The sequence below is a fragment of the Leptonychotes weddellii genome, chromosome 7 (assembly GCF_054177405.1).
Source record: "Leptonychotes weddellii isolate Sample4059 chromosome 7, ASM5417740v2, whole genome shotgun sequence".
In the NCBI taxonomy this organism is placed as follows: domain Eukaryota; kingdom Metazoa; phylum Chordata; class Mammalia; order Carnivora; family Phocidae; genus Leptonychotes; species Leptonychotes weddellii.
Genome location: NC_138375.1, coordinates 6,995,178 through 7,008,410, shown reverse-complemented (window position 1 = coordinate 7,008,410; position 13,233 = coordinate 6,995,178). Strand labels below are relative to the sequence as shown.

The window sequence follows — 13,233 nt, the reverse complement described above, 5'->3', positions numbered from 1 at the left end:
TCTTCCTCTTCTTATGAAGACACCAGTCTTATGGATTAGGGTCCTACCCCATGACCTCATTTAACCTTAATTACCTCCTTGAAGGCCCTTTCTTCAAATACAGTCACACTGGGGCTTGGGATTTCAACCTATGAATTTTGGGGGGGGGTGATAAATAATTCAGTCTGTAACGGGGACTGTAGATAATGTTTGGGTTGGAGTGTGGCCTCTGGACCTATGTTTTTATGAGGTAACACGGTGGGTGGCAGGGAAATCCTGGCCACATTCCTCTACTGTGATGATGTGGTTAGACGTGGAAATGACTCTGAGCCATAGGAACCTCATCAAACCTCATCTACCAACCAGACAACCTGTTTCTCCTATTCAGCTTCCCCTTAACAAGGTCCCCAAGAGACCTGTGGCCACTCTACCCCACCTGACAGGAGGAGAAGCAAGGTGGAGACGAAGCAGAGTAGAAGATCACAATCCCCACCAACACTGGTTGAATATCTTACCTTTGCAAATTTTACTCAAGCAGATACCCTGCTATGGTGCATGCCAGGCCTCGCTAGGGTCTGTGCAGGTGAGGGGTCCCACAGCTTACATTTTATTTGTTTCATGGTAGTCCATCTCTGATGTCAACTATGGAAAATCGCAGAACGCATCTGATTTGCCATTTTGATGTCAACTATGGAAAATCGCAGAAGGCATCTGATTTGCCATTCTCCAACCCTCCCCTACAACCATTTGGCTCCGAGGGGTTAAAAAGTATTTTGCTTCATCTGCAGGCATTTCTTCTCAATTGCTAACATCCATCCTGAATGCTTTTTTCTTTTTTTTCAAATTAAACTTTGTATTTTGAGATAACTGTAAATTCACATGCAGTTATATGGGATAATATTGAAAGACCCTGTGCACACTTTACTCAGTTTTTCCCAATGGTGTCTTCTTGCAAAACTACAGTGAGATATCACAGCCAGGATATAGACATGGATGCAGTCAAGACACGGAAAATTTCCATCAGGATCCCTCATATTATTCCGTATAGACATACACACTTCCCTCTCACACTGCCATTCCTTAATCCCTGGCAACCACTAGTCTGTTCTTCATTTCTCAGATTTTGTCATTTTGAGAATATTCTATAAATGGGTCATACAGTATGTAATGTTTTAAGGTGGATTTTTTTTCCACTCAGCATAATTCTAGAGTTTCATCCAATTTGTCAGATTCCTCTCCATTGTTTGGAGTCTCCTTATGTTTGTTTTATATGTAATGTCCAGGGTTTTTTTGTTGTACTTAGCAGAAGGAGTTGGGAAATATACATCTACTCACTTCTTGGAAGCAGAAATTCGCCCTGAAAGGGTTTGATGCTGGTAGTTTTGATGGCTTGCTCCTGAGAGCAATGATGTAAGGACAGTTGCCTCGCCAGGAGCCAAGTCAGAGGCAGAGCCAGGTGAAAAGATGTGTCTCCGAAGGAAATAGAGTATGTCATGTAGCGTGTGAGGCCGTCTAACCCTGTGAGTATAGACCGTCTAGCAGCTCACCTCCCGATTAGCCATACTTTATGGCTCACCAGAATTCTGGTCTCCTCTCTCCTGTTTCCCACTCTGAAGATATTAAAATCATAAAGATTTTAAACATGGCTAATGTTTCACAAAGCCATTGAGAGGCTGGTGCACACAATTTGTGTCGTAGGGTGGGTTTCCTGAGCAGTGAAGGTGTTGGTCACTCAGGGTGTTTTTTGGGGACCATCCTGGGCACTGACCTCTGTGGGAGAGAGCTGAAGAAAGGGGGAGAGATCAGCTCTGATGAAGTCCCCCCAACAGCTTAGGTCAACTGTGGGCATGACCTTGAGAGTCGTCCAGAGCTGGCCCCAGCTGGCTAGGCCCTTCTGGAAGAGTGTCTGGGTGGGGCCGGTGCGGGAGGGCATGCAGTCAGCCAGGCGGCTCTGTGTAGCTGAGGTGTCCCCGAAGGGTCTGTCCACTGAGGCTGTCTGCCCACAGCACTTGGAGCATCCAGGCAACTCGTCCTTCGTCAGAGGGGGCTCTGGGCGGTGCCTCGCAGCGTGCACCATGGCATGTCAATAACGAGATGGATAGTAAGGGATACATTCTCAAGATTGTTTTACTATTAGGGGTGCATAGTCAAAACTATCCCAGGACTGGTTCCTTCTATGGGAAAATAATGCGAATATCAAAATTAGCAGTGACTCGTAAGTTCTGATTTCTTGATATGAGTGTTTGGGTCTTTAAAATGGCTTTTTTTTTCCCCCTAAAAGGGATGGCTTGCATCTATGTGGATTTTTAGATTAATTTTCAATTTTTTCAAATACAAAAATGCAGAAGTCTTGTTTTCCTTAAGCTTCTAAGTCCCACTTATAAATCTGATTGTTCTTTTTATAAATCCATTGAATTTTAACAATCCTATTCAAGGGTGCTTTTACTAGTGTTCCAGTCGAACAGACAAAACTACCTTAAATAATCAGCCCCCTTTACAACTTGGTTAATTAAATTCCTTTAAACATTTTTACTGCATTTATAAATATAATATATTTGATTTCTCCTATGTAGTTGATGTGATAAATTAAACTTATGGATATCGTAAATCTCAAGTTCTCTTAAGCATCCCAGTGCTATTTACAAACCTAGCCCGATTCTCTTAGCTTAAAATCTCAGGTCTAAAATAAATTGTACATTTTCATGGACTCAGCGCATTCACTGGTTCTGATAGACCAAATTATCCCCAAACACTTTACATCCTAGACGTACACAGGTTTTCCCCAGTGTAACACACGAGCATTGATATTCTAACCTGCTGAGAACTGGTTCTTGCAGGCAGGTGATCGAGACTCAATCTGGTTACAGGGAAGAAGGTATGAAGCCAAATCCTCCTTATGGGTATTTATCAAAACAAACTCCTATTATCGAGTCTATGAGCTCAAGTGCCAGTTCTTGTCTCGTGGGTGGTCTAATCACACTGCACAGAAGGTTCACTGAGGAAGATACATCATTACCCGCAGGCCAGACTCCTCCCAACACAGGGGCTGGACACGGGAATCTGACGGTATCAAATGTCAATGGCATCATTTATGGGTTCTTCATCTATCCTGTTCATGAAGCTTGGGGGCTGTTACTGACATATTTTACTAGGTCATATAGCTTGAATACCCCGAATTTTACCAACAAAAGCCCCCTTCTGAGCCTCTCTATATTGGAGAATCTTTGCATGTGGTTGGAGATTTGGGAGGTTGAGGCTCTTGCTGCAGCTGTCCTGGGGGATGGGTTTGCTGGTGAGAACATGGACTGAGGGTTGGGGTTCTCCAGGAGGCCACTGACTATGCCCAGAGTGTAACTTAAACCAACATATCATAGCATTGCTTTGTGGATGTGAGAGTATTTTAAGATGGATTATACACATCTTAAGATCTTCCAAGGGTTAAATGATATTCAGTGAAAAAGTCATTTTACCATTTGCTGTGGACTGAATTGTGTCTCCCCCACCCCCAATCCATATATTGAAGCCCTAACTGCAAAGGAAATCGTATTAGGAGATGGAGCCTTTGGGATGTAATTAGGTTTAGGTGATGTCATGAAGGTAGATTCCTCATGATGGGAGTAGAGTTTCTTTTCGCTTTCTCTCCCTCCCACACCCTTTCTCTTTCCCTTCCCATCACATGTGGACACAGTGAGAAGGCAGGGTGCTCTGCAAGCCGGAAGAAGGTCCTCCACCAGTATCCGACCATGTTGGCACCTTGATCTTGGCCTACCAGCCTCCAGAACTGTGAGAAATAAATTTCTGTTGTTTAAGCCCCCCAGTCTATGGTATTTTGTTATGGCAGCCTGAGCTGAGTAATATACTCTTCTGGGTATATTGGGGTTCTCATCCTAAGCAGAAAGATGTTGCTTCTCTTTAGGAGAATTTTGTCTGGGACCCATGCCTTGGATGGCCAGATCTTTCTGTGCCTGAGATGGACATGTGGAGCTTTCTATAGTCCTCTGTAGGTGGAAGATAGGGACTCCTAGTTCACCCCGCTCAACTGGGATGGTCTTGCAGCCCATGTCCTAAGGGTTCAAATGAATTCTCGCCAGTTATTGAATTAACTGTGAGTTGAGCAAAACCCTCAACCTCCCTGAGATTGCACTAACTTCCCTCCCTACTTGACTAGACGTTGTTTCCTTAGCTCTAAGTAATTTCTATGGTTTCCATTGTCTTTAGCAGGACGAGCACATGAGTTTTTCCTCTCATTTGAGTCTGCGATGAGTTTCACCCCACTGCCTGGAAAGCAAACCTCTTTTAGGAATTCTCTTTTGTTTTTGCTGTTTTCTTCTTTAACACTGACTAGGAAATACTGATCCAAGTAGAAGGATATATTTAGTGTACCTGTATATTATGAAGCATAGTAATACAACAAACACCCAGGACACTGGAGTATTTCATGTAGTCAAAGGAAGATGGAGCCACTGGGCCTCAGGAGGACAGGACGTGGTGCAGTTCTAGGGATCTTAGAAACAAGAGCTTCTGGACCACCTCTTCAGGGTGTGGCTGTCAATCTCCTGCATGTACCCCTCAAGGTTGGATTCCCAGGAGGGTATCTGTGTGACATAGCTTGGTTACACACTCAACTCTGTGGTCAGGGGGTGTCACGTCCCATTTTGGGGGGACTCCAAAAGGAGGGAAGGAGGTAGGCAAAACAAAAACCCATGCTCTCCAAGCTAGAACTTGCTGGTGGCTTCCTTGCCATTGTTCCCCTTTGTTCCCAAGTAGGTTTCTCTGCACTGGGCGGTAGTGGGCCCAGAGTATCCTATTCTGTGGCTGGTCTCACTTCCCTCTATTGCTTGGAAAATCCTTGAATCTCATTTGAATGTCATTTTCAACCTTTCCAGTTTTCCAGCCTCGGTACAGATTTTCTTTGGTCATCTGGGGCTCATTTTGAGAAGGAATTAAATTCAGTGTTCGAGGCATATTTTGAGTTGTGGGAGATATTTCTGGGGCAGGTTGACAGGGTTTGTGGGTGAGGGGGGAGGAGTGGAGCAAGAAAGAAGGTGGAAGAAGCTGAATGTAGCAACTTTCATGGAGTAAAGGAATACAGGAGCAGGGATGAATCTGGGGGGAAAGAGACAATAAATACAGTTTTCAACCTTACGGGTTTGGAGATGGCCAGTAGGTCATTGCAAATGTGGGTTGGGTTGTTCAGCTTCTCTTCCCCTCGGGCTACAATTTTCTGCTCCTTCTCTCACTCCTGAAGGTCTGGTCTTTACCATCTAATTCATATTTGTCCACAGTATTTTATGTCTGTCTTGGAACAAATGATTATAACTACCATTGTAGGAACTTAAGCATTGGACACGTTGAGCATTGATATGTATGTTTCTTTCAATTTCAGACTGCCTGGTGGAGGTGGCTGGAGAGGCAGATGATTCTGGACTGAGAGCAGTCTCACTCCCTGATCTGAATCTTGGCTCCATCATTTACTGGTTGGTGTCACCTAGTTAGTCCCTTTGGCCTCTGGACTTCAGTTTCCCCATCCATAAAGTGAGGATAATCCCAGAACTTACTCAATTGATTCATTATGACAATTAAAGGAACTGATATACGTACAGCACTTAAAACTTAGTGCCTGGTATGGAATGAGCACAACGTAGATGCTGGTCATTGCTGTTATCTGTCTCTGTGTGTAGTTGTAGAGAAGAGACCTTTCCTGGGCATCAGGGCAATTTACTTGCTATGGGATTTTGAGGCAGGTCATTTTGCCGACTGGGATTCCATTGTCCTGACTGTGGAATTAGGAGGCAAGTGAAATGTTCTCCAAGGGCCTCTTCACCGTTGGTTGGAATGAATGAAGGGGCAAGGGCATGTTTTTGGGTGCTGTCTGACCTTCATGCCATGTCCCCTAAGAATGAGATGCTGGGGAAGGATCCATAAAGGGTGACTCTCGGGATGGGCCGTGCTGGACAGAGCTTCTGCCCAGAATGTCTCTTGCTCATGGAGGTCAAACAGGTGTAGCCCCATATACGTAAGCAGGGGGCTCATAGGTTGTAGGGTTCTGAGAGCAATGGAGCCAAGTGCAGGGTCTTCAAGGATGTGGTAGCAGCAATGACCATTCAAAGACTCTCACTTCAAGGCAAGAATTCTTACCCTTTTTTATGCCCTGGATCATCTAATGAGTCCCAGGGACCCTTTCTCCAAAAAAATGTTTTTAAATGCATAAAATAAAACACACAGGATTACAAAGGGAACCAATTTTGTTAAAATATAATTAGCAAATATATGGATCAAACTGGTGATTTAGCAATCTACAGGCTTCCTCATTACCATAGTGAAAGCAAGCTTAGGCTCTCATGGCAGGTCTCACAGCTGCCTGAATTTTGAAATAGTGATGACAGTAAATAGTTTGAGATATCTGTGCAACCTTAATGTGAATGAAAATATCTGTGATTTCTCTTGGTGATAAAGTCTCTGGGACAACTGTGGTTTGTTGCCTGCATTCGCGTTTGAAGGAATTGCTAAATTCCAGTTAGAACTTAGTGACAATAAAGATGTACCTTTTCCCCCCATCCAAGTGTGTGGATCCTCTGAGTTCATGCCACCCAGATGATGTCTATGATTCTGTGACCCAAAGGCAGAATGATACACAGGTTGTGAGGCGTGCCAGAAGCTTGGGAAGAACAATTTCTAAAGAGCCCACAATATTCCCATTTGTCAGTGGGAAGATCTTCCAGGGAGTGTGGAAATTAGAAAATCCCTCTCGAAAGGGCAACACGTTCATTGTAGAAGCAACCTTTGGGGCCTAAGGGGTTGAGAAGCAGCATGACTTTGCATTCGGTGCCCACGAGCTAGGTGAGGCTGAGCTGGGTTGGTTTGGGCCCGGGTTTCTTGCAGAGATTCCTGCATACAAACAGGGTATGATTTCCTGTCAGAGTGCAGTAGGGTTAAATATATAAAAATGCCAGCTTATCACCCACAATGCAATGGACCAGTAGGATGATTTAATGCCGCTCTCAATGGCACCGCTAAGATTTATGTGGATAATCATCTCAGTGGAGGGGATGATAAGTTATCACATTTATTATTTGCATATAGAAAGGTCCTTCTCAAATCCTCTGCATTCTCACAGTTCAAGCCTATGCTGGAGAAGAAGGTGAACGGTTTTTAGATTTAATTAGAGAGTACTAGAAAGGTAAGTTTACGGGGTGTAACACATCAAGAGTAGACTATGTATTGAGACCAAAAGAAAACATGGAGGACATTTGTTTTCTGGTGTAGGCAAGTCTGGTGGGGACACAGTGATCTCTGAAGTTTTAATATGAGCCATGTTCTAGAATGTCTGCGCAGGGGGAGTCATTTCTGGATGATTTTATGGCTATCAGAGCACAGGATCAGTGGAAGCCAGTTGGTGGGACCCAGACTCCCCAGGGGCTGTGGAATTCATGCAAAGACCTGTGTCTCTCTCCACCTGTATTCTGTACTTTTCGCGATCATGTGGGAGTTCCTGCTAAAATTTCTTGGTATTCAAAAAGGATCTTTGCAAAAGTTAAGAACCATTGCTCTAGAGGATAGGCAATTACTTTCACAGAAATGCAATTTCAAATTTATTCTCAGCAAATTTCAAGAGACATCAGTGTGTTCAGCTACATAGATGCCACATTGCAGAGGGATGGCTTTTATGAAACAGCATACTCAGTTTTAGATACAAAACTTTTATTTCCTTATCTTTTTTGTTTCATTACTAATAGGTCCTTATTACAAAAACACTAGGATCTCAGTTTTTAAGTTCTATTTCAATATTATTTTAAAGCTTATGTTCATAGACAACCTTGAGTTTGTAGCTAGAAACTGGCCATAAAAGTTTCAGGTTGCAGTAGTTTCTAAGGGAACCATTGCATTTAAAAAATTTGAGCTCAAATTAAATAAAATGGGACTTAATGGAGACTCTTTGCTCATCTTTGGAAAATATAAGATGATGGGGGAAATTTATCAAAGAACAGTAGTTGGTATCATGTTTTTGTGAGTGACTCATTTAAGTGGTAATACATTTTTTTTTCTTATTTGAAGTGATGGGACTTGGGGGTCTGATGAAATTCTGGAACTTTCCTAAAGGACAAGTGAGAGATATACTTGTAATTAGTTGATGTTTTTTTCTACCGTGGGAGTGACTTCCTTGTCACTTCCTGTAGTGGAGAGAAGCATCAAGTGGCCTAATGCCAGAAGGGCTTTGAAACAGGGAGCAGTCTCCAAGTCAAGTTCTCCTGAAACCCGGCAGCAGCTCTGGGAGGACTCAAGAATTCAGAATGTTCAAAATGAATTTTCTCTTCAATGCTGGAGACCAATTTGATCTCCAGCATTAGAGGCCCGCTTGATAAACAGCCTGAGATCAGCTAAGGATAAAGGGTAAAGTTAACGATTAATCTTCCAGGTAATTTTCCCCGACCTAGTTGCTTAGACTATGGAAGCTGAGAAATCTCAAATCTGAGAACCATACCATTGAAACATGCTTGCAGGCCAAAGTCTTCTGGCTCTATGCACTTCTGCTCTAATATGGAGAAGGTAAGGTCTCAGAATCCTACAGGAGAGGACTGTGACTTGGTGAGAGTCATTTGGAGGAGGCTACGGAGTGTGAGCTTTGGGACAAGCCATTACGATGCAGGTCTCCTGCTGGAGAAAGGTGTTGACCATGTAGGAGGACTCAGTAGGTGAGCTTCTGTAGGCTAAGAATTGGGCTTTCAGAATTGGGCTTCCTGCAGAATCGTTCAGCAGGCTAGCCACTGTGTCGGCCTCCGTCACTTTGGAACAGGACAAGCAAATTTAGCAGGCTCCTGCCTGGCGATGGTGTGGCTGAGGTTGGCTCTGGAGGCCGGCTCAAGGGGATCTCTTGACTCAGGTTTGTTCTAATGATGTGAAAAGGTCCGCAGATGGGGAGATTGTCTTAGGAAGCTGACATAATACCTTTAAGAACTAGCCAGGAAAAAAAAGTTTCAGCTTCCTCCATCTTTCAGGACTAGCCTCCACTCTCTGGTTCTCTGGACAACCCCGTGTCCTCAAAAGCTGCTTGGAGAAGGCCCCGCTTCCCAGGATCCCATGGGCAGACTTGACTTTCTTGAGATTTAAGGTGTTCAGGATGAAGGAAACGTCAGGCCACTTGCTTGGTGCCTGTCTGTTCGTGCAGGTAACAGAGCAGCAGGGCTGATCAGATGCGCTCCCAGTAGCCGCATTCCCAAGGAGGAGCAAACACGTGAATTAAAAACAAATCTTGTAAAAGGTAATTGTTTCTTTGATCACTGACTTGTGATCACTGATTTGGTGGGGAGAGCGAAATGAGGGGAGAGCCCTTAATTTAGGTAGCAGCTTGACTTGAAGCCACCTGATTAGGCTCCTTAAAAACAATGAATTTGGAAGTACAAATGAGATTAAGTTCTTCAAAGGCGGGGGGTTCATCCTTAAAGAAAAACAAACCATGAATGTCTCTCGGTGAGTTGCAGTGTGGGGAGCTGGAGCAAATACTGTGGGGAACCTTATGCTTCTACTCACCAATTCTACTAATCAAATCATCTGAATTTTCCCAGTGGGCTGTGGGCTCTTTGGGGGGAAAAGTGGGTCAATCTTGACCTTTGCATTTTTACAGTATTCACAGATCCTTGACACTCAAATATTTGTTGAGGGAATTAGTAAAGTAAGGAAGGAGGCAGGCTAGTTTGGGTCAGTTAAGGTCAAGGATATAAGTACTTGTTAGTTCTATGCAAAATTGAGACATAGGCAGTATTTAGTTTCCATCTCCTTTATGAAACTGTCTATACTACTTCAGGGGAAGGAGTGAGAGGTCCTCACTGGTCCCACTGAACATGTCATTACTGGCCCACTCTCCCATCTTACTTCTTCAGCTCACTTTCCTACCCTTGCTCACTCACGAATTCAGAGATGGCAAATGTGGGTAAACCGAAGAGTGACATGAAGTAATAATCTAGCTCACTAAACAATGTTCCCAATCTCTAGGTAATGTCTGCTCTAAGAAGGTCATTCTTCCCACTGCCCAGCCTCTCCCCGTGATTCAGGGGCGGCCTCCCAACCTTCTAAGACATCTGGACTCCTTGACGTCTAGCTCTAAAAAAGCAAAGCACGGCAGAGATGAAGTGTCTCCTCTTCTGCCAGCTCACAGCTCATTTATTGGGGGGCTTCCATTTTTTTCCCCTGAGAGGATTCAAACATTCTCTTAAGTAACCCACACTGAAAAAGATCTTTCTGAAAGGGGAATTTGTCTACCAGCAGTAGGGTAAGCTATCAGAAGAATATCATTGATACAAGAGAAACTCATGTGATGTGTGTTCCCTACAGTGATGTTTCCCCCAAGGAGGCAAAAATTGATTCTCAGGGTGGGGAGTGAAAAAAATCTTAGATATTACGGTGGTTTGTGGACCTTTAAAGGGTCATGGTGCATAAACGGACCCACAGATGCTAAAATGTCTTGGGGAGGGATGATTAGGAGAAGCCTAAAAAGACTCCTTGTGGGGGAGGGGTGATGATGAAAAACAGGAACACGGATCGACATTAAGGGAGGTCATTCTATTCCCCATGTTTCAAGGCCCAGCTTACATTGAGACTTCTCTAGGATGCTTTCCTTTCTTTTAGTCTGCGGTGATCTCTTCTGAATTTCACTGAAGCCCCCTGAAGGAGATCAGAGGAGTGCATTCACGTGAGGGCCTGTGGGGCAGATTGTGGGTTCTGGAGAGGCTCACCTGCCACAGGACCCCCATGGGGTGTTGCACAGGCGTGCTCCTCAGCTGCTCTAGGACAAGTGCAGAGGCAGGAGTTCGTGGGGCCTCTGGCCAACATCAACCCAACCAGCAGCAGCGGGATCCTAAGTGAGATCTGGAAGTTGTGATCGGGGGCAGATAAAAGCTTGCAAGAAGCCACGGGGGCCTTCACCACGAAGCACCTTTGGGTGTTTTCATTTCTTTCATGTTGGTCTGTTGGTTGACTTCAACAAAGAGCATTGGACCATGCTTTCATTTGATTCAGAGTAAAAAAAAAACAGGAAACAAAATCTGATGCCTAATACCATCTTTATGAAGTTATGCTCTTCTAGATGACTTGCCTGATGGACCAGTCATCAGGTTCCCATCATTGCCAGATTTCTGCAGCACCAGCAATTTGATCAAGTTCATCACTCCGTTCTCTGACCCCAGTAACTAGGAATCAGTGCTAACCAAGGATATATAAAAAAGGAGGGCTGGTATGTAGAACCAAAGAACTGAAAAGCTTGTTTATCCTTATCAGATCCATGTATCTGAGAAACTGACCCATCACGAACAAAATTTCCTGACTAAGGAGAAAGAGTGCCATCTGGAATTAAAGGAAGGATGGCCCAGGTTCCAGCCATGAGTGAGTGAGCACAGCCGGAATGTCAGCCGGATCTGCTTCTCGTAACAGCCATCGTCATGCCTGATCCACCAGTCAGTTTTCAGAATTTGGAAGGAAAATGACACTTTGGGGATTATGAGAAAGCCAGTGAACATCTCACATTACCACAGGCAGCTCTTCTCTACCGATCCATCCTGCTAGGGACAGTTGGTGGGATATAGTTCATTTCATGTATCTGATTTTAACGGAATGCAAACAAACTCGTTCTAATTACTCTCCCCCTTTAAACGGTTAATACAATGTCTAGTGTATGGTTTAAAAATTCATTTAACAGTACAGAATTTTAATAATGGGGGGATGGGCAAAATGAGTGAAGGGGAGTGGGAGATCCAGGCTCCAGTCATGGAGTGAATGAGTCACGGGATGAAAGGTACAAACGAGGGAGTGTAGTCAGTGGTATTGTAATAGTGTTGTGTGGTGACAGATGGCAGCTACACTTGTGGGGGCAGAGCCTAACATAAAAAATTTAAAAAATAAAAATATATTATTTAGTTTCTAAAACATAAAGCCTCCTTAAGAAAAAAAAAATGGATTTGACTTACAAATCTCCTTGAATATGTATGAAACTAAACTAATAAAAATCACTAGCGAGGATGAGAGGCTGTAAGACTAAATTAAAGTGTGTGTATGTGTGTGCGTGCACACTCACACACACGCACGGAAGATAAAGTGTCATTCAGTACAATAGCAAACAAATGATTCCCTTAAAGAAAATCTCTAAAGTTCACCAAGAGCAATGGAATCTTCATGGTTTTGAAATAAATCAAGGCTCTTGGCACAATGCTAATTTGCATGAATGTGCATCGCGCCCTCCCCCCGCCCCCCGCAAGGCCAACTCCAAGAAGGACATTTGGCTTTGTGAATGGGCTAAACAAATCTATTGCATATTTCCTATTTGCTGTGTATGTCCTTTCTTCAATATTTGATTTCTAAATAATTCATTTTATACGGCCTCACGGTAGGAATGACAGGAACATCGTTGAAGGTCTTGGTCATAGGTCATTGCCTGGGGGGCTCACAGTGACTGAAGCCATCTGCTGTGCTGCTGCAGGCCTTGCTTCTTTATACAGCAGCTCACAAACCAGGTGTGATGCATAATGCATGTGTATTGATAAAGCACTGTATGCAGAAGCTCCGAGACCGATGTTAATAAACGTGACACACTGGAACCTACTTCTCTGGAATCCTACAAATAAAGACCTATTCCACAGCTGCCTGCAAATCCATCCTGAGAGCCCGTTGTTTCCCATATATGATGGCCAGGTGCTCTTGTGACTCCTGCCAATTCAGAGAGCCTGGAGGAGAGAAGGTTGTGATAAGGGGATGCCCATCCCAGGAGAGAAGGCCATGCTTGGCCCTGGTGTAGGGCAAGCCATCAGAGCCTGGGAATCAGGAGACTAGGCTCTAGAGAGGGCACCAAGAATTAGCTCTCTGATCTTGGGCAAGCCATTTAATTTCTTTCTTTTTTTTTTTTTTTATTTTATTATGTTATGTTAGTCACCATACAATACATCATTGGTTTTTGATGTGGTGATCCACGATCCACTGTTTTCGTATAACACCCAGTGCTCCATGCAGTACATGCCCTCCTTAATACACATCACCGGGCTAACCAATCCCCCCTCCCCCATCTCCTCTAAAACCCTGTTTGTTTCTCAGAGTCTATAGTCTCTCATGGTTCATCTTTCCCTCCAATTCCCCCCACCCCCATTTTTCCCTTCCTTCTCCTAAAGTCCTCCATGCTATTCCTTATGTTCCACAAATAAGTGAAACCATATGATAATTGACTTTCTCTGCTTGACTTATTTCACTTAGCATAATCTCCTCCAGTCCCATCCA

At 43.9% G+C, this 13,233-nt stretch overlaps 1 long non-coding RNA gene across 1 annotated transcript in view; it reads left to right on the top strand.

The window, feature by feature from the left end:
- The window catches only part of LOC115938764 (uncharacterized), a 60,484-nt gene that overhangs the window by 42,622 nt on the left and 4,629 nt on the right, over nucleotides 1-13,233 (top strand). The window contains exon 2 of the long non-coding RNA XR_014146838.1: nucleotides 5,366-5,456. This is a non-coding gene — a long non-coding RNA (uncharacterized LOC115938764). The remainder of the gene's footprint in view (nucleotides 1-5,365; nucleotides 5,457-13,233) is intronic.